This window comes from Pinus tabuliformis, chromosome Q, assembly GCF_031772625.1.
Source record: "Pinus tabuliformis cultivar Carrire ecotype Pingquan chromosome Q, CPIR1, whole genome shotgun sequence".
NCBI classification, from domain to species: Eukaryota; Viridiplantae; Streptophyta; class Pinopsida; order Pinales; family Pinaceae; genus Pinus; species Pinus tabuliformis.
Window position 1 is genome coordinate 810604747 of NC_142296.1, and position 20155 is coordinate 810624901.

Sequence of the window (20155 nt, forward strand, 5' to 3'; positions counted from 1 at the left end):
TGATTCTGTTGTCCTTGGCTTGTGATGATGCTCTCTCCAATTCCAGCTGAGAGGCTGTATTATCAAGGCTGCTCTTCAATTTGTAGTTTTCCAATGTTTCATCTGCCAAGGAGGCATACACCATTTCACCAGTTTGTTTATGCAATTCGATTTTATCCATAGGGTGTATGTCTTTAGACAAAACCTCCATGTTGGTCCTTAGGTAATCCGAGGTGGATTGGGGATGCAGAGTTGTGGGCATGAAGTGACTCATGATCATTTTGCCTTCACTTACATCAAAGGCAGACATGAGTCTTTGCTGATTGGTGGGAGCCAGGTTTAGCAAATGATTGTACAGCTGCACTTTAATAGGATCACTCCTCCTTTTAATGTCAATAAATTGCTGTTTGATGCTTACCTGTCCTTCTTTGTGCTGGCTGGAGGAGCTGACCTCTCCTCCTATAGCTCTGTCATGTTCATGCTGGAATGAACTGGCTGAAACTTCTCCGCTGGGTGGGCCCATGCCCATTGCTTGTCTAATTGCTATGTCATCCTCTGGAAAGTCATTTAATCTTTGTCTTTTCTCTCCCTGTTTGATGGATGAAGTCAGGGGAGTCTCTCTATCTCTTTTCCTGGTTAAGTCCTCCTTCTGTGGGGTTTGGAGGACCGAGGTATCAAAAGTAGTTTCTGCCCCAGGAGGCACTATTTTCTGAGCCTGTTGCTCAGTGGAACTTGGAGCATCAATCACTTTTTCTTGCTGCAAGGGCTACTGTTTATTATATTGTACCTCTTCTTGCTGCTGCCCTTGTTCCTGCTGCTCCATCTCTTCTTGCTGTTGTAGCAATGTCTCCACTTGTTCTTCTGTCAATGGAGGTGGCTGTTCCACCTGCTTCCCTTTATCTTTGCTTGCTGTCTGCGGTGCCTTCTCGGCAGATTGCTGCTGTGTTGTTGATGATGTAGTAGCTGCTCCAAGCTGCTTTTTGTATGAGAGGGGAACCTGTCCACAAGTTTCTAAGTCAGCTTCTTTTTGCATATTTCTAGCCTCTCTCTCAAGTAGCTCTTCATTAGTAATTTCCTCCTCTAGGGTACCCTCTTCCCAACTTGATGCATTGGCATACTGTTCAATCTCAGGTTGTCTCTTGTGTGCATAGTACCCAATTTGTATTTTATCCTCCTGAGGGAGACAAAATGATTGGGGTCATAGGGTATCCATTCAAAGCTAGTTTGCAGTTTGAGGCCCTCTAGGATATTGTCTGCCTCTTTCCACCCCTCCTCTTTTCTGTTGTATAGGAAAGGACCCAGCTGGCTCCTTACTTTTAACTGTGACTTTTTGTTCTTGCTCTGAAAATGGAGGTAGTCTGAGTTCCCAAACTGTCTGAAATATTCCAAGGCAAAAAGCCTCATGGGGACATACCTTGGCAACCTAAAAGGGTTCAACTCACAGCCATATATCCTGATGACTGTGTGGTTTTGGTAGAGGTACCAATTACCAATGCTGTAGGACTTATTCAAATGGAGAATTCTCCTCATGTCATCAGTTAGTCTAGGAGGAGGAGTACCATGCAATACTGTCATGGCTGGATAAATGAATAAATCAATGAACTCAGAGTATGTGTAAGGTGATACAGAGGTATGATGAAAAACAGAGGTCCAGAACACAACTGACCTTGGACTTCCCTGGGCATTGAGTGGCTTCAAAGGAAAAGAGAAGGTGGCTGGCTGGTAAAACAAGAATAGGTGGTATATATATGAGGTATACCTGAATAGTCTTTCCCTCTTCAAGTTCATAAACTGGTCATGGATTTTATCTGCAATGTATGTAGCATAATCATAATGTACAGCTGGGGGCTTACCAGGAGAGAATAGAGACAGCATTGCCATTATGCTTTCATCCACATCCTCCATTCCCTTGAATCCTAGGGCATAGCTGATCAAATCCACTAACATCCTGCCCAATTCATTCAAGTACTGATATCCAATAGGAGGAGTTCTGATGGATTCAGAGCCTGGTTTTACAAACAGCTGATTGATTTTAATGAGTTGGTCACTTGACAGCTTGCTCCCTTTCTTTATCAAATTCTGCATATGGAGGGGGGTCAATTGCTTGGCAGTATGGAAGTGCAGCATTTCATTTATACTCTCTGGGGTGATGTGGAACAGGACTGAGCCTGTGGGGCTGATGACAGCTCTTTGGTTTGGGTCATAGCATTCCTGGCAGCTGTAGACCAACTCTGGCATAGGATTTACCTGGGGGAGGTTGTAGATGGGCAAGTTTGAGTCCCAAATCCCCAAGATGTCTACTCCACTCAGGTGCTGGGCTTTCAATTCATTCATCATCTGAATATTATACTTGGAGCCCATAAGAAACCAGTCCAGCATTTGATAATCCATGTCTCCCAGGGCTTTCCATGCTAATTCCTGGTGAGGAGCGTTGAGGGGCTTGATATTCAGAGCAATAGGAGTGTCCATGGTTTTCTTTAAGCTCAACAACTCTAAGTAAATGGCTTGAAAGGACCAGCACAAAACAAAAGTGCTTTTTGTAAAAACAGTCTTGAATTTTAGGTATCAGAGGAGGAAACTATACAACAGCAATTGAAATACTGTTTATATCAGGGACTGAGCTACTGTATGGTCTCACTATGTCCTCTTCACCAGGTGAATTCCGTAAACAAACGTTTTTCGGGAATGCGCAGAGAATACCCCCTTTTTTAGTGAAAATACAGGCAACAAGGCTCAGCTGGCGTTTTTGGACTTCACAATTGCAAATGGGGTGTATGCAGAGGGAAATGACCGGTGAAATTATGATTTTTATCGTCTCTTTAGCTCTCTGAGTAATTTTATTTTCAATTGCAGGCGTATGGAGGATAGAAAACGAGAAATACCTGGTAATTTACGAACAGAGGTCGTGTACGCGTGCAAGGTTGATGCTGTGGAGGTCGCCTTGGTCGACTGAGCAGGTTGGCAGAGTTTTTAGGACGTAAACGGTCATGCAGAGAAAACAGTAGAGAAACGCGCAAAAAATGGGAAAAATAGGCGTTTTTTGGCTTAATATGGGCTTTTTTATGATTTTGGCGCTTTTTAGTGATGACGTCAGCATGACGTCATTGGCGGGTCAAGGTCAAGTGACGTCAGCTGACGTCATCGGGTGACGTGGCGGTATGCTGTTGGTCCACGGGGGATGGTGCGGTGGCAGCCATGTCAGCGGCAAGGTGGACGAATAACGGAGGCGAGGACAAGCGGTCATGACGTGGCGATGTACTACTGGAAAACAGTTGGCGGTTAGGACCGTAGCGGTTACGGTTAGGCTAGCCGCTACGGTCTCTCGGGGCGGTTTAGGTACGGTCCCAGAAATGTCAGACCCAGCTCCGAGAGCCTTCATTGTGCGACGCGTGGACTGGCCCTGACGTGACGCAACGTCACTTTCTCGGGCATTAACTGTCCGCTGCGGGGGCTGCTCCGATATTATTGTGGATCGTCGGATCCTCGGGACCTGATCCGACGGTGGGCGGAGCAACAACGTGCTCGGAGTATATGCGCGGGCGGAAGACTTTGGGTTGTGGGTTTTTTGCAAGGTTTTCAATGTATTTGAGTTAATATTGGACCCCCGCGCTAATGCTTGGAATAAAGGCTAAAAAAGGGGGGTTTTGGACCTTGGCAATCTTTGCAGAGAGGGTTTAGGGGTACAAAGGGGTTCTTATGAGGTTTTTAATACAAATGAAGGTTTGAAAGGTAAGTTGGGCTTTTGCAAGGGGGAGTGGGGTGGGACAGGTTCACCAAAGTGACCAGAGGTCATTTTGGTTCCTTTTTAAGAACATATGGCTATAATGCCAAGGGAAGGAGTATTTATAAGATTTGGGGCTTTATACACCATAGTGTTAGTATTATTAGGGGAAGGGTAAGATAGGGGAGCTATATAGTAAAATTAGAGGTTAATATGAATGAGGGGAGCAAATGAAGGGGATCTTACTGAGTTTATCTGAAATTGATTTAGTTTAGAGACTAGATAAAAATAAAAGGTTTTTAGACAAGAAATGTGGCTTCTGAATGAACTAGAACCACCATAAAACCATGATCTCTCCATGAATCTTAGCTGAAAAAAGGGAATGTTAGTAATGGAGTGAAGGGGGAAAGGGAGGTTAGTCATGCTCCTTGCTGCAATTTGATGGAATTAACCACTTTGTCCATTGACAGATTTTGCCTTGGCAAAACACCTTTTGACATATGTGCAATGGTGAAAATACCCTTTCTGCAACCACAACTGCTTACCCAGCTATTTTCCTAGCATTTTTTGCTTCTCCTTGGAGGGTGCATTTGGACTTGCAAACCCTTACTTGCCTTTTCTTTTCTTTGGCTTTTTCTTTATTCTTTTCTATCTACTTCTACCCTTATCTCTTCCAAGGTCCCAGATTAGGCTGTTGGGATCCTTTTCTTCTCTACCTAAACTAGTTGTCTGCCAAGATTAAGCAGTTTGGACAGACTCCTTTCTCTATTCTATAACTCAAAATTGAAACATGGCATGATCCAGGTTAAACTGTTGAATCATCCACCAAAATTGAAATAAGGTCATCAATATTTGAAACACTTTACACACCTCTTGTTCTCTAGGAAATATGGGATCTTTGTGATATCAAAGCAGAGCATATTTGGACTTTCCTTGGCCAATCATGAAATATGAAACCTATTGGTATAGGTATCCAACAGTGGCTCCACATGGGGATGGTTTTTCTTTTGAAAGACCAAGAACAGCAGGTCAGATTGCCTTCTTCTTTGACTGCCCATCTCAATCTTTGAAATTTGCTGCAAAAATGTGTCAAAATTGTGTGCTTCTTTCTTGGAAGACCTCTGATTCTATTTGCCTCTTGCTGGTTGGTGAATCACTTGGAAAACTGTATTTTACAATCTAAAACAGAAAACTATATGTACATCTGCATATATACAATGAATCCTTAGTTTCTACTCATGGGGAATAGTCAAAGTAGTGCTTCAGCATCCTGCCATTGACAGGACCTTCATCCAAGTCAGTTTCAGTCAGACTTTTAAGGAAGTAAGTGTTGTTACCTTGTACTGCTTGGACAGCAAATGGTCCTCTCCATAAAGAGTCAAACTTTCCATGTTTTCCTTTCTCTTCTCTTCTTGCATCCCACTTTAAGACTTTGTCCCCCACATTGAAATCTTCTGCTTTGGTTCTCCTATCAAAGGCCTTTTTCAATTTTTCTTGTAATATCTGCACTCTGCTGAAAACTTGTTCTCTAGTTTGCTGTAAACAGATTATCTGATTGATCCTCCTTTGCATATCATTTGGCTCTGCTTGACTTTCTTGCAGAAGCTTCATAACCGGTACTCCTAGTGATGAAGGAAATCTGGCTTCTAATCCATAGACTAACTCATATGGGCTGGTCCCAATTGATCTTTTTGTTGTTAGTCTATCTGCCCATAAAGCGTTTACTAGTTTCTTATGCCAGTTCTTTTTGTTCTCTTCCAGCACTTTCTTTATGATATTTATTAAACTTTTGTTTGATGATTCAGCAAGACCATTTCCTTGAGGATAGTAAGCAGTAGAATGGCCCAAAGTTATGTGAAACTTATGGCAGAAGTTCACCATTTTCCTGGATCTGAAGGCAGCAGCGTTGTCTGTTATTATCTTGTCCGGACAGCCAAATCTAGCCAGTATATTGTTTTCCAAAAACTGAATAATTACTGAATCATTTGCTTGTCTGCATGGGGCAGCTTCAATCCACTTGGTGAAGTAGTCTGTTGCTGTTAAAATCCATCTGTGTTGCCCTGAAGATGAGGGATGAATTTCCCCAATGAAATCCAAGCCCCATTGTTGGAAAGGTCTCTCTGTTGCAATGGGCTTCAAAGGAAGTGGCAGCAACTGTCTTTTGCCTTCAAACAGTTGGCATTTGTGGCATGAGGTTGTGAATTTCTTAACATCGGTGAACATGGTGGGCCAGTAATAACCAGCCCTCAATATCTTGTCCACTGTGGACTTCCAGTACAAATGTCCACCACAGTCTCCAGCATGGAATTCTTGCATGATATTGTTAGTTTCATTCTCCATTAGACAGTGCAGCAATATACCTTCATGGTTTTTCCAAAGTAAATTTCCATCTATCACACAAAATCTAGATGTTTTCATTTTTAGGAACCTACACTTAGTTCTGGACAGTCCTGGGGGAGCACACAGGTTTTGTAACACATAGCAGATATCAGAGTACCAAGGAGATTGTTCAAAGGCTACATTGATCTTTGGAGTCGCCAGCTCTATTTCACTGTCCAGTTGATTGATATCTAAGGCTTGGAAATTTGCTTCTGTCATTAGTTTGGCCAAACCTTGCCCTTTTATCAGCTTAGTAGGTTTTATTTCAATGTCAAATTCTAGTATATTGGCAATCCATTTTCCTCTCCTACCCTCTAAGTTTTCTTGGGTGAGAATGTCTTTGACAATAGGACTTGGTACGTAAGCCACAACATGGGAGTAAAGGATGTAAATCCTAAAGTCTTTAATAGCTTTGATCAAAGAATAGGCTTGTTTCTCCATTATTTGGTACTTTAGAGGGGCATCTCTGAGAGCTCTGCTGAAAAAGGCAATAGGCTTCTCATTCCCTTGGTCATCTTTCTGTAATAAAACAGCAGCAATAGTATGTTGGGAGGCAAAGGAGAAAATGATAAAGTCTCTGTCAAACTGAGGATTAGTTAACACTGGGGTTCGAGTCAAGGCCAATTTTATACTTTCAAAGGCTTGTTTTGTTTCAACAGTCCATTTGACCTTTGAATCTTTCTTTAGCATATTGTTTAGTAATCTGATTAATTCTGCTAAATTTGGGATAAACCTTCTTAAAAAGTTGATTTTCCCTAAGAATCCTTGCAATTCCTTGACATTCCTTGGGTGAGGCATTTGTAGGATAGCTTGTATCCTATCTGGATCAATTCTTATGCCATCTTTTGAAATAATGTGTCCTAAGAGTTTCCCTTCTTCCAAGCCAAATAATGATTTCTTGGGGTTTAAGGAAATGCCATATTTCCTGCATGTTATGAAAATCTGTCTCAAATGTTTCAAGTGTTCTTGGTCAGATTTTGAAAAGGGCGTAAGATCATCTAAGTAAATGACCAAGAAGTCATGAATCTCTTTTGCAAAAGCAATGTCCATTGCTCTTTGAAACGTTGCCCCTGCGTTTTTCAATCCAAAGGGCATTTTCACATACTTGAAAGTTCCCCATGGGGTTGTAAATGCAGTTTTGTCTTGATCATCAGGGTGTACTAGGATTTGATTGAAGCCTGAGAATCCATCAAGTAATGATATCCTCGAAGCCCCTACTACTCTTTGAAGAATATGATCCATTTTGGGTAACGGGTAGTTATCTTTGAGTGATACTTGATTCAAGTTCCTTAAGTCTACACAAAGTCTAATCTCACCGGTTTTCTTTCTTGTAGGGACCAAATTTGAAATCCACTCAGAGAACCTGATTGGTGCTATGATACCAGCTTTGAACATTTTATGTAATTCTTTTTCAATAGAAGGAAGGAGCACAGGATTGATCCTTCTCAATTTCTGTTTGAATGGTTTTTGATTAGGCTTGAGGGGAATGGTGTGCTGGATGACAGAAGTATCATAGGACTTTAGATCCTCATATCCCCAAGCAAAAACATCTTGAAATTCTTTAAAGAGATCAATGTATTTGGGCTTTTGATCAGGGGGCAAAGAGGCAGATAGCTTTATTATTTTAGGCTTGTCAATAGTACCAATGTTGCATTCTTCAACTGTTGCATCTAATGGCTGCATCTTTGGCTTCCTAGGGACATCATTTGAATCAAAAATGTCCTCTAGTGGGGTAAGGCCTACTGGAAGGAAATTGTCTTTGAGTTGTATGATTTCAGCTTCAGCGTTGCTCATCTCTTCACAGTCAATTTGGTGAATTTGCTGAATGTTTTCATTGCTGAAAATGGTTGGACTCAGTAATTGTTTTGCTGTTCTAGGTGACATTGGGTGAGCAGACTGTTGAAACTGTATTTGTGATGGACTTGCTCCATCAAGTATTTGTGATTGACTTGCTGATTCAAGTATTTGTGATTGACTTGCTCCATCAATATCAATATTTAATCCTGTGAACTCTTGTTGCAAGGTTAAAAAATTGTTTATTTGCATGTCATCCTCAAATACTTGCCATTCTTTGACATTGTTTGGAATAGAAGGTCTGTATTTGACCTCGGCTGTGAAACAGTTATTGGGTTCTAGTGGGAATTTGAAGGTGCTGGCAAATGTTGCCAAGCTGTGTGCATGGAGATTGTGGCCCCTTGAAATTTTTGTGATAACAAACTCAGAGAAGGTCTCTAATATTTCAATTACAGCAGACCTGTAGGACCTCAATCTTTTGTCATTGGTGACAAAATTTCCTTTCACTTGTTGAATTACTAGATCAGAGTCTCCCATGATGGAGAGTCTAGGTGCTTGTAATGACTTTGCTAGTTTGAGGCCTAGTAACAGAGCTTCGTATTCTGCCATGTTGTTAGTGCATCTAAAATTCAATCTATACGCCCTGCCTTCTGCATAATCTTTCTCTTTGTTATGTATCCACACTCCAGCTCCTGCCCCTAACTTGTTAACTGAGCCATCAAATTCTAGGACCCACAGGATATTTTGCTGAACAGGAGATTTAACAATCTGTTCCTGGGGTGGCAATGTAAGCAGGAGTTGGGGTTTCTTCCCCCAATTGTTTTCTAGGACAGCTTTATCACTTGTTTGACAATCTTTAACAACTAGAGGAGGGGAAAGGTGTATTGTTGGGCTGATTGATGTTTCGCAGGTGTTACTTGTTTGATCAATGTTTTGTTCTTGTATGAGTGTTTCGGTCCTAATGTCATTGTTTGAGAGGCTTGTGCTGTCATTGAAGAGGATGAAGGAGTCTATGTCCGAATGGACAGCATATATTGGAAAGTTTTGAGGCTTTTCTTCACTGCTGACCATGTACTTCATGAGTGTTTCCCTGTAAAGTCTTTTTGGTTGCCCAAAGACAGAGATAGTTGCATATGACATATCTAATTGCAGGGAGCCTTGGAGCTTGGCTCCCCATGATCTTGATAACAGCATCCCATATTTAGGTGGGATATCAGCGACTACAACATCCATTAGAATGGTTTTGTTGGGATATTGAACCAGAGACACACATAAATCTTTTATTAGGCCTAAACATTTGACTTGGCTTGAATCAAAAGAAAACAGGTCTTTGTATGGTCTTGTTATATCCAAGTTCAATCTTTCCATGACTGCTTTTGGCATAAGGTTGTGAGAGGCGCCTGAGTCGAACATTGCATTATGCAGTATTTTATCATGTATATGCAAGCTGACATAAAAAGGTAAAACCCCTGTGACTACTGTTTTTCCATCTACCTCTGGGCCAAACAGTAATTCTGGAGTGTCATCTAGCACATTTACATCATCTTTGCTAGTAGTGAGTTGAAGGGATTTCTTGATCTGTTGCTTATAGATGTCATGCTTGGCTAGCTCTGAGAGAGGAATTGCTATTTTTAGCTTGCCAATCTCTGTGCCTAGGTCAAAAGGTTTGTCAACTTGGGTTTTAGAGTCACGGATAACAGTCCTTTCTCTGTTCATTAAATCTTCTTGTTGGATTTCATCTTGACTTTGAGACCTGCCTCTTTTACTCATGTCTTGAGGGGTAATGTTTGGATTAGGGTGAGAGGACGGAGTTGCCATGGGCTGTTGTAGTGGGGACAGTAGTTCAGTAACCTCCTCAACTACAATTTCTTCTGTAGGCAAGTTTATTTTGTCATTAGGTTCTGTGACCATGGTTTCTTTAGACCTCTGTTTCTCCTTTATTTTTTCAGGGTGATTTACATTCACAGTCCTACTCCTCAGTTTATACTGTTTATGGACTTCATAGACAGCAGTATCATATCCTTGTTTAAAGTCAAAAGATTCTCCTGACTTGGTTTGGAATGCTTTGCTTTCATCCTCCTCATGGTCTTCTTGTGTTAAGAAAACGTGGCTTTTACCGTCCAGACCCATTAAGTTAATCTCCGGATCTTCATTGAGCTGATTGGCTGTGGAAGTTTCTGCATAGTTTTCTTGGAAAGGGGGTCTAATGTCTTGGTCAGCACTTGTCTTTCCTGTGCTTGGGTTCTGAGTTCTCCTAAAATTCGGGTTTCTAGGAGGGTTGCTTTGTGATGCCTCCCATGATGATTTTCTTTCAACTGATTCCACTCTTTCACCCAATCTCTTCATGCTGTTTAGTATTGCATCCAGCTTTTGATCAAAACCCGAGGGCTCTTCTCTGAAGCCAGTCTTCTTTTCCAACTTTGCCCTGTTTCTTTTGGCAATTAGGTTAGCCTCTACAGTGACTGCAACCCTTTGAGCTTCTGCAAGGGTTGGAGGATCTCTTTCTTTCAACTGATAGGCCATATCAGAATCAAAACCGTCAGGGAAGTTATACAGGGCCAAATCAGGAGGGGGCCTTAAGTTCTGGGGGATAGCATTATATACATTGTTAAACCTAGCACAATATTCCAAAACTGTTTCTTGGGGACCTCTTTTAATAGTGTTATATTCACCAAGTATGTGGAGTGGGTCTTTCTTTTTCTCCCATCTATTGGTAAACTCTTGGTACAGGTCCTCAGGGGTTGCAATGGAATTTGCATTTAAGGATCTAAACCAAGTTCTAACATCCCCAGTTAAGCTTTGGACAAAAATTCTCATCCTGACACTGTCATCATCTATTTCATAGGTCTCAAAGTGGTCTTGCATCTTCTTAGCATGCTGGACAGCTGTCAAAGGGCCATGGGAGTCAAAAAATGAGATTTTGGTTTGGTAGTCTTGGGGTAGAGCTGGAGCATTAGCTGGTATCTGCAGAGGTGCATACCTGTTAGCCATGTTTATGAAGTTTAGAGGGTTAATAGGAAGAAATGGAACAACGGGGATTACAGGTGTAACAGGGTTAATGGTATGGGTAACAAGCGGGGACCTGGTTGAAAGAGTATGTGCAGATAGTGAAGATGGGAGAGGAGGGCTTTGAGGTGTTGATGGTGAACTAGGGGAACTAGGGGTGGACCGGAAAAGGACTTTGCAAGGAGTGGGAATGAGGATAGTTTGATCTGAACTTATATTTGAATCAGCAGGTTTCTCCTGCTTTTGCTGTCTCCTTATGTTCTTTGGAATGATATTTGGGTTATCAACAATGATGGGTTGATTAGGGTCAGGGTTTGCCCTAGTGTGCCTTGGGTTTCTTTTGGGAGCCAGCTTCTAATTTCTCTCTGGAACTTGTACAGGAAGCTGCTATATGTGCAAGGACTGGATGTGAATTTTGGAATGGCTATATATGTTCCAAAGCTAGGATGAAGATTCCCTAATTAGCTCTTCCCTAAAGCTGTCCCTGTATTACAGAAACAGTTCTGAGGCCTCTTGGCTAGTTTCAGGCTTGATGGTAGCTTTGGAAGATAGATAGTAATTGGAAAATTTTTAAGAAGTCCCCAGCGGAGTCGCCAATTATGTTAACACCCAGGTTGTTCCCTTTGACTCCCAAGGGAATACGGCCGGGGTAACCACTAACCAATCTTTGGATCACTGTTTCTAGCCAAACTGTGATCAGAGAGGGCTCTCTCTTTATGATTTGTATCTGTTATGATAGGGTTTTAGGCTAGGTATTATGCACGGGTTTTGTTTATCTTTTGGTTGAAGAGTTTCTTTCAGGTCTTGTGATGTAGTATTCAAAGAGTCAAATATCATTGGGCAATGGAGTCTATGGCTACAGGTGTCTAGAAACCTTGAGGTGAATTGGTGAAACTTACAGGGCCATTTGGGTACTTCATAGAACAAAATTTTTGATTTATAACACGAACAGGTGAAACGAGCAGTGAAAGCATTTAAGAATTTTCACTAAAGTATTTAGGTATTTCCACCAAACTAGGTATGAGGAACGGATAGATGTCTCAGGAGCAAACTTGCATCCCTGGGAATGTCTATCACTGTAAAAGATATAGTTTTAAAGTGCAGCAATTAAGAATTACACTTCATTCACTGTATCTGAAGAAAACATGGATAATAGCTTAGTTTGAGTTCAGGGTAATCAGTGATTAAATCCTGGAACTATTCTTCTACTTTGCTATTAAGTGTAAAACATTTAAACAATAAAAGAGAACAAAAGACTCGAAAACATGTAACACAGAGATTTAAGAAAGACTTATTGTTTTATGAAACACTCTGGAATCCTGCAACATTCACCATTCATCACAATGCATCAAGGTACGCCAAGCTTTGGAAATTCCATTCACCCTTTGTATTATTTCTCTGAGAATTTTACAGCAAGTTAGATCTCCAAAATGAAAATAACAACAACCCCTTAAGCTTCAATGAGGGGCGAATATATACATACGATTTTACAAAAATATCTGAGTTCTAAGTTATCTCAGACTTAATGTTCTCACCAACTTTTGAGATATTATTATCAGAAATTTATTACAGCATTGAATACAAAATAAAGGCGTCTTGATGTTCTGTCAGAAGATATTTTGGCCTTTGGGAGCTGCTAAGTCGGTTGGGATACTTTGATCAAATGCTTGAGAACCCGACTTTATGGCTCGTGCGCTGTATTTTTGGTCTGCCACCTGTGATTGTGATTGTTGCGGTGGTGAGTAAATAGCCCTGCTGAGTTGGCTCAGCATCTGTCTTTTCCTTGTGGATTTATCCACCAAAATTCTGCCTGTGCATGACTGTTCATAAACTGGAGAAAATTAACGCTACAGGTTCTGGCCTGATAAGATTATCTGTGTCAAATTCCTCCATACTTCCTGTGTGGGAAATTGGTGTTTTATGATTGCCTCCATAGTTTCATCTGCTTCTGTATACTTAAAGAAATTTGGTGGTGTATCAAACAGGTGATCAATTTCATTCATGATAAAAAACAGGTTATCCACCCTATCATACAAATTCTGCCCTGATGCTGGCCCTGTTTCTGCTGAGGTACTGGGCTGTTTTGCAATTTGTGCTGCAGCATGGGCATCAACCCTTTTGATGTAATTTTCCAGGGTAAGCAGTCTTCCTACACTGCTTAATATGCTGGGGAGGCCTCTGTTTTGTAATGCCAGGAATCTGTCCAGGAATTTGTTGATTTCGGTCTGCATATCCTGTGTTCTCCTCTCCAGCGTTCCAACTAGGCTTCTTAGTGTCAGGACTCTTTTAACTACTGAGATTGTTTCAGTCCTGTTAGTAATTCCCATGGTAGCTAGTTGAGAGCTAGTTTTGTTATTTAAAATATTGATCATTCTGCTGGCAGCATCTGGCATGTGGCCAAGGCTTGCTCTAGCTCTGTGTATTTCCCTGTTTGCCTTTGTAATGAGTACTATTTGCTCATCCATAGTCTCAATATACTGCCACTGATTGGTGATGGACCGACCAATGTTACCCCAGAGGACTGCTTTTAACTCTGCTGTTACCTTTTCTAGTGTGAGTTCCTTTTCAAGTTCAGTTATCCTCTTCTTTAGAACTTTTATTTCTCTTTCCTTTGCAGCCTCACTCTGCTTGCTCTTATCAAATCTTTCATTCACTGTAGTCAAAGATTTTTTGACTTCATCAAGCTCTTTCATTTGAGCCTCAAGAACTTGGATTTCGGCTTGCAGCCTCTGCATATCCAGACTAGGAGTCTGCTCTGCTGTTGGCGTAGCTGTTGCTGTAGTTGGTGCTGTAGGCCCTGTCTGTTGAGGAGGAGGAGTAGTTGTTGGAGGGACTTCCTCAAGATTGATTATTTCAGGAGGAGGTTGGGAGGTTTGGCCCTCTTCTCTTTGCTTTAATGCTGCTTGTAGTGCTGCCTTTGCAGCTTCTGATTCTCCTAGCTTGTCTTGAGTCCGAACTAGCTCCTTGTACAGGGATATCATTAGATCTGTAGCATCCTTTTCCTGCCTTTGCTGGGCAACCTCGTCTGTTTGCGGATGGATGGTAGCTGGGAGCTTGATTTTCTTTCTTAAGGCCGCCATGTCTGCATCCCTTAGCTTCAACAGTTCTTGGATACCTTTAACATCTTTAGGATCATGTCCTATTTCTATGATTACATCTTCTAAGGACTTGATTCTGTTGTCCTTGGCTTGTGATGATGCTCTCTCCAATTCCAGCTGAGAGGCTGTATTATCAAGGCTGCTCTTCAATTTGTAGTTTTCCAATGTTTCATCTGCCAAGGAGGCATACACCATTTCACCAGTTTGTTTATGCAATTCGATTTTATCCATAGGGTGTATGTCTTTAGACAGAACCTCCATGTTGGTCCTTAGGTAATCCGAGGTGGATTGGGGATGCAGAGTTGTGGGCATGAAGTGACTCATGATCATTTTGCCTTCACTTACATCAAAGGCAGACATGAGTCTTTGCTGATTGGTGGGAGCCAGGTTCAGCAAATGATTGTACAGCTGCACTTTAATAGGATCACTCCTCCTTTTAATGTCAATAAATTGTTGTTTGATGCTTACCTGTCCTTCTTTGTGCTGGCTGGAGGAGCTGACCTCTCCTCCTATAGCTCTGTCATGTTCATGCTGGAATGAACTGGCTGAAACTTCTCCGCTAGGTGGGCCCATGCCCATTGCTTGTCTAATTGCTATGTCATCCTCTGGAAAGTCATTTAATCTTTGTCTTTTCTCTCCCTGATTGATGGATGAAGTCAGGGGAGTCTCTCTATCTCTTTTCCTGGTTAAGTCCTCCTTCTGTGGGGTTTGGAGGACCGAGGTATCAAAAGTAGTTTCTGCCCCAGGAGGCACTATTTTCTGAGCCTGTTGCTCAGTGGAACTTGGAGCATCAATCACTTTTTCTTGCTGCAAGGGCTGTTGTTTATTATATTGTACCTCTTCTTGCTGCTGCCCTTGTTCCTGCTGCTCCATCTCTTCTTGCTGTTGTAGCAATGTCTCCACTTGTTCTTATGTCAATGGAGGTGGCTGTTCCACCTGCTTCCCTTTATCTTTGCTTGCTGTCTGCGGTGCCTTCTCGGCAGATTGCTGCTGTGTTGTTGATGATGTAGTAGCTGCTCCAAGCTGCTTTTTGTATGAGAGGGGAACCTGTCCACAAGTTTCTAAGTCAGCTTCTTTTTGCATATTTCTAGCCTCTCTTTCAAGTAGCTCTTCATTAGTAACTTCCTCCTCTAGGGTACCCTCTTCCCAACTTGATGCATTGGCATACTGTTCAATCTCAGGTTGTCTCTTGTGTGCATAGCTACCCAATTTGTATTTTATCCTCCTGAGGGAGACAAAATGATTGGGGTCATAGGGTATCCATTCAAAGCTAGTTTGCAGTTTGAGGCCCTCTAGGATATTGTCTGCCTCTTTCCACCCCTCCTCTTTTCTGTTGTATAGGAAAGGACCCAGCTGGCTCCTTACTTTTAACTGTGACTTTTTGTTCTTGCTCTGAAAATGGAGGTAGTCTGAGTTCCCAAACTGTCTGAAATATTCCAAGGCAAAAAGCCTCATGGGGACATACCTTGGCAACCTAAAAGGGTTCAACTCACAGCCATATATCCTGATGACTGTGTGGTTTTGGTAGAGGTACCAATTACCAATGCTGTAGGACTTATTCAAATGGAGAATTCTCCTCATGTCATCAGTTAGTCTAGGAGGAGGAGTACCATGCAATACTGTCATGGCTGGATAAATGAATAAATCAATGAACTCAGAGTATGTGTAAGGTGATACAGAGGTATGATGAAAAACAGAGGTCCAGAACACAACTGACCTTGGACTTCCCTGGGCATTGAGTGGCTTCAAAGGAAAAGAGAAGGTGGCTGGCTGGTAAAACAAGAATAGGTGGTATATATATGAGGTATACCTGAATAGTCTTTCCCTCTTCAAGTTCATAAACTGGTCATGGATTTTATCTGCAATGTATGTAGCATAATCATAATGTACAGCTGGGGGCTTACCAGGAGAGAATAGAGACAGCATTGCCATTATGCTTTCATCCACATCCTCCATTCCCTTGAATCCTAGGGCATAGCTGATCAAATCCACTAACATCCTGCCCAATTCATTCAAGTACTGATAGCCAATAGGAGGAGTTCTGATGGATTCAGAGCCTGGTTTTACAAACAGCTGATTGATTTTAATGAGTTGGTCACTTGACAGCTTGCTCCCTTTCTTTATCAAATTCTGCATATGGAGGGGGGTCAATTGCTTGGCAGTATGGAAGTGCAGCATTTCATTTATACTCTCTGGGGTGATGTGGAACAGGACTGAGCCTGTGGGGCTGATGACAGCTCTTTGGTTTGGGTCATAGCATTCCTGGCAGCTGTAGACCAACTCTGGCATAGGATTTACCTGGGGGAGGTTGTAGATGGGCAAGTTTGAGTCCCAAATCCCCAAGATGTCTACTCCACTCAGGTGTTGGGCTTTCAATTCATTCATCATCTGAATATTATACTTGGAGCCCATAAGAAACCAGTCCAGCATTTGATAATCCATGTCTCCCAGGGCTTTCCATGCTAATTCCTGGTGAGGAGCGTTGAGGGGCTTGATATTCAGAGCAATAGGAGTGTCCATGGTTTTCTTTAAGCTCAACAACTCTAAGTAAATGGCTTGAAAGGACCAGCACAAAACAAAAGTGCTTTTTGTAAAAACAGTCTTGAATTTCAGGTATCAGAGGAGGAAACTATACAACAGCAATTGAAATACTGTTTATATCAGGGACTGAGCTACTGTATGGTCTCACTATGTCCTCTTCACCAGGTGAATTCCGTAAACAAACGTTTTTCGGGAATGCGCAGAGAATACCCCCTTTTTTAGTGAAAATACAGGCAACAAGGCTCAGCTGGCATTTTTGGACTTCACAATTGCAAATGGGGTGTATGCAGAGGGAAATGACCGGTGAAATTATGATTTTTATCGTCTCTTTAGCTCTCTGAGTAATTTTATTTTCAATTGCAGGCGTATGGAGGATAGAAAACGAGAAATACCTGGTAATTTACGAACAGAGGTCGTGTACGCGTGCAAGGTTGATGCTGTGGAGGTCGCCTTGGTCGACTGAGCAGGTTGGCAGAGTTTTTAGGACGTAAACGGTCATGCAGAGAAAACAGTAGAGAAACGCGCAAAAAATGGGAAAAATAGGCGTTTTTTGGCTTAATATGGGCTTTTTTATGATTTTGGCGCTTTTTAGTGATGACGTCAGCATGACGTCATTGGTGGGTCAAGGTCAAGTGACGTCAACTGACGTCATCGGGTGACGTGGCGGTATGTTGTTGGTCCACGGGGGATGGTGCGGTGGCAGCCATGTCAGCGGCAAGGTGGACGAATAACGGAGGCGAGGACAAGTGGTCATGACGTGGCGATGTACTACTGGAAAACAGTTGGCGGTTAGGACCGTAGCGGTTACGGTTAGGCTAGCCGCTACGGTCTCTCGAGGCGGTTTAGGTACGGTCCCAGAAATGTCAGACCCGGCTCCGAGAGCCTTCATTGTGTGACGCGTGGACTTGCCCTGACGTGACGCAACGTCACTTTCTCGGGCGTTAACTGTCCGCTGCGGGGGCTGCTCCGATATTATTGTGGATCGTCGGATCCTCGGGACCTGATCCGACGGTGGGCGGAGCAACAACGTGCTCGGAGTATATGCGCGGGCGGAAGACTTTGGGTTGTGGGTCTTTTGCAAGGTTTTCAATGTATTTGAGTTAATATTGGACCCCCGCGCTAATGCTTCGAATAAAGGCTAAAAAAGGGGGGTTTTGGACCTTGGCAATCTTTGCAGAGAGGGTTTAGGGGTACAAAGGGGTTCTTATGAGGTTTTTAATACAAATGAAGGTTTGAAAGGTAAGTTGGGCTTTTGCAAGGGGGAGTGGGGTGGGACAGGTTCACCAAAGTGACCAGAGGTCATTTTGGTTCCTTTTTGAGAACATATGGCTATAATGCCAAGGGAAGGAGTATTTATAAGATTTGGGGCTTTATACACCATAGTGTTAGTATTATTAGGGGAAGGGTAAGATAGGGGAGCTATATAGTAAAATTAGAGGTTAATATGAATGAGGGGAGCAAATGAAGGGGATCTTACTGAGTTTATCTGAAATTGATTTAGTTTAGAGACTAGATAAAAATAAAAGGTTTTTAGACAAGAAATGTGGCTTCTGAATGAACTAGAACCACCATAAAACCATGATCTCTCCATGAATCTTAGCTGAAAAAAAAAAGGGAATGTTAGTAATGGAGTGAAGGGGGAAAGGGAGGTTAGTCATGCTTCTTGCTGCAATTTGATGGAATTAACCACTTTGTCCATTGACAGATTTTGCCTTGGCAAAACACCTTTTGACATATGTGCAATGGTGAAAATACCCTTTCTGCAACCACAACTGCTTACCCAGCTATTTTCCTAGCATTTTTTGCTTCTCCTTGGAGGGTGCATTTGGACTTGCAAACCCTTACTTGCCTTTTCTTTTCTTTGGCTTTTTCTTTATTCTTTTCTATCTACTTCTACCCTTATCTCTTCCAAGGTCCCAGATTAGGCTGTTGGGATCCTTTTCTTCTCTACCTAAACTAGTTGTCTGCCAAGATTAAGCAGTTTGGACAGATTCCTTTCTCTATTCTATAACTCAAAATTGAAACATGGCATGATCCAGGTTAAACTGTTGAATCATCCACCAAAATTGAAATAAGGTCATCAATATTTGAAACACTTTACACACCTCTTGTTCTCTAGGAAATATGGGATCTTTGTGATATCAAAGCAGAGCATATTTGGACTTTCCTTGGCCAATCATGAAATATGAAACCTATTGGTATAGGTATCCAACATCTGCAATATTTTATGTGTTACATTGCTCCATAATATATAATTTTCTAACATGAGGAAAGATCTCACCTATTATGTCCAATCCCCACTGATTGAAAGGTTGTTCGATGATGACTGGTTGCAGTGGCAAGGATGGTTTCTTTTGTCTCCCAGCAGTGGTTTGATAGACTTGGCATTTCCTTACGTAGTTGTGTGCGTCTTTGAATAATGTGGGCCAGTAATAACCTGCGCGTAAAATTTTATGAGCAGTGGTGTCTCCGGCGTAGTGTCCGCCTGCTGGCCCATCATGGAGTTCCTGCAAGACTTTTTTAGCTTCAGATTTCTCAAGACATCTAAGTAGAACAGAATCATAATTTATTCTAAAAAGAACGTCATTCACGAGTTCATATTTTTTGGCTTTTAACCTCAGGGCTCTTTTCTTAGTATGGTCGAGGTTTGAAGGTGCATATCCATTTTTTAGATAATAAATAATATCAGCATATAATGACTCAGCATCGTTTAGGCTTACCTCGTACACTTGTACCTCTTCAGATGGATTTTCAAGCATTAGCGATGCTCCTGCCAGCATTTTGCAAAAGCCTTGACCTTTTACAATATTTGCTGGTTTGATTTCTACATCGTATTCTTGCAAGGGAGTAACCCAATTGGCCCTTTTCTCACCCACATCCTTCTGTACTAGAAGATTTCTTACCGCTGTAAACGGTACTATGATCTTGGTATGTGTTTTGAGTAAAAAAGGTTTGAAATATTTAATTTCTTTGAAAACAGCATAAGCTTGTTTCTCCACATCTGAATAATTTAATTCAGCACCTTGTAAATTGGAACTGAAAAAAGCGATTGGGGCTTCCGCCTTTTCTTGATTTGCTTGACTGAGTATCGCAGCATATGATTTATCCAAGGCAAATGTGTACAAAATAAAAGGATCGGAAAAATTTGGAGTTGCTAAAGATGGAGCATTGATAATTACTTGTTTGATCAGATTGAATGCCTCATGTTCATCTTGGCCCCATTTAAAGTTTGTGTTCTTTTTAATCATAGATGTAAAGGAGACACTATTCTTGAAAATTCTGGCACAAATCTCTTTACAAAGTTAATCTGGCCAAGGAAAGATTGCATGGCTTTCTTGTTGTGAGGTAGGGGAACTACGGAAATTTCCTTGATTCTGTCAGGATCGATGTGAATTCCAGATTTTGACGCAATGAATCCTAGAAGCTTTCCTTCACTCAATGCGAAAAAGGATTTTTTCAGGTTAAGCGAAATCCCATACCTTAAACAACGTTGGAAGATTTGTTTTAAATCCCTGAGATGGTTGTTTCAATTCTTGGAATAAACAGTAATATCATCCAAATAGATTACTACTGACTTATTAACTAACCCTTTGAATGCAATGTCCATGGCTCTTTGAAATGTGGCACCCGCGTTTAT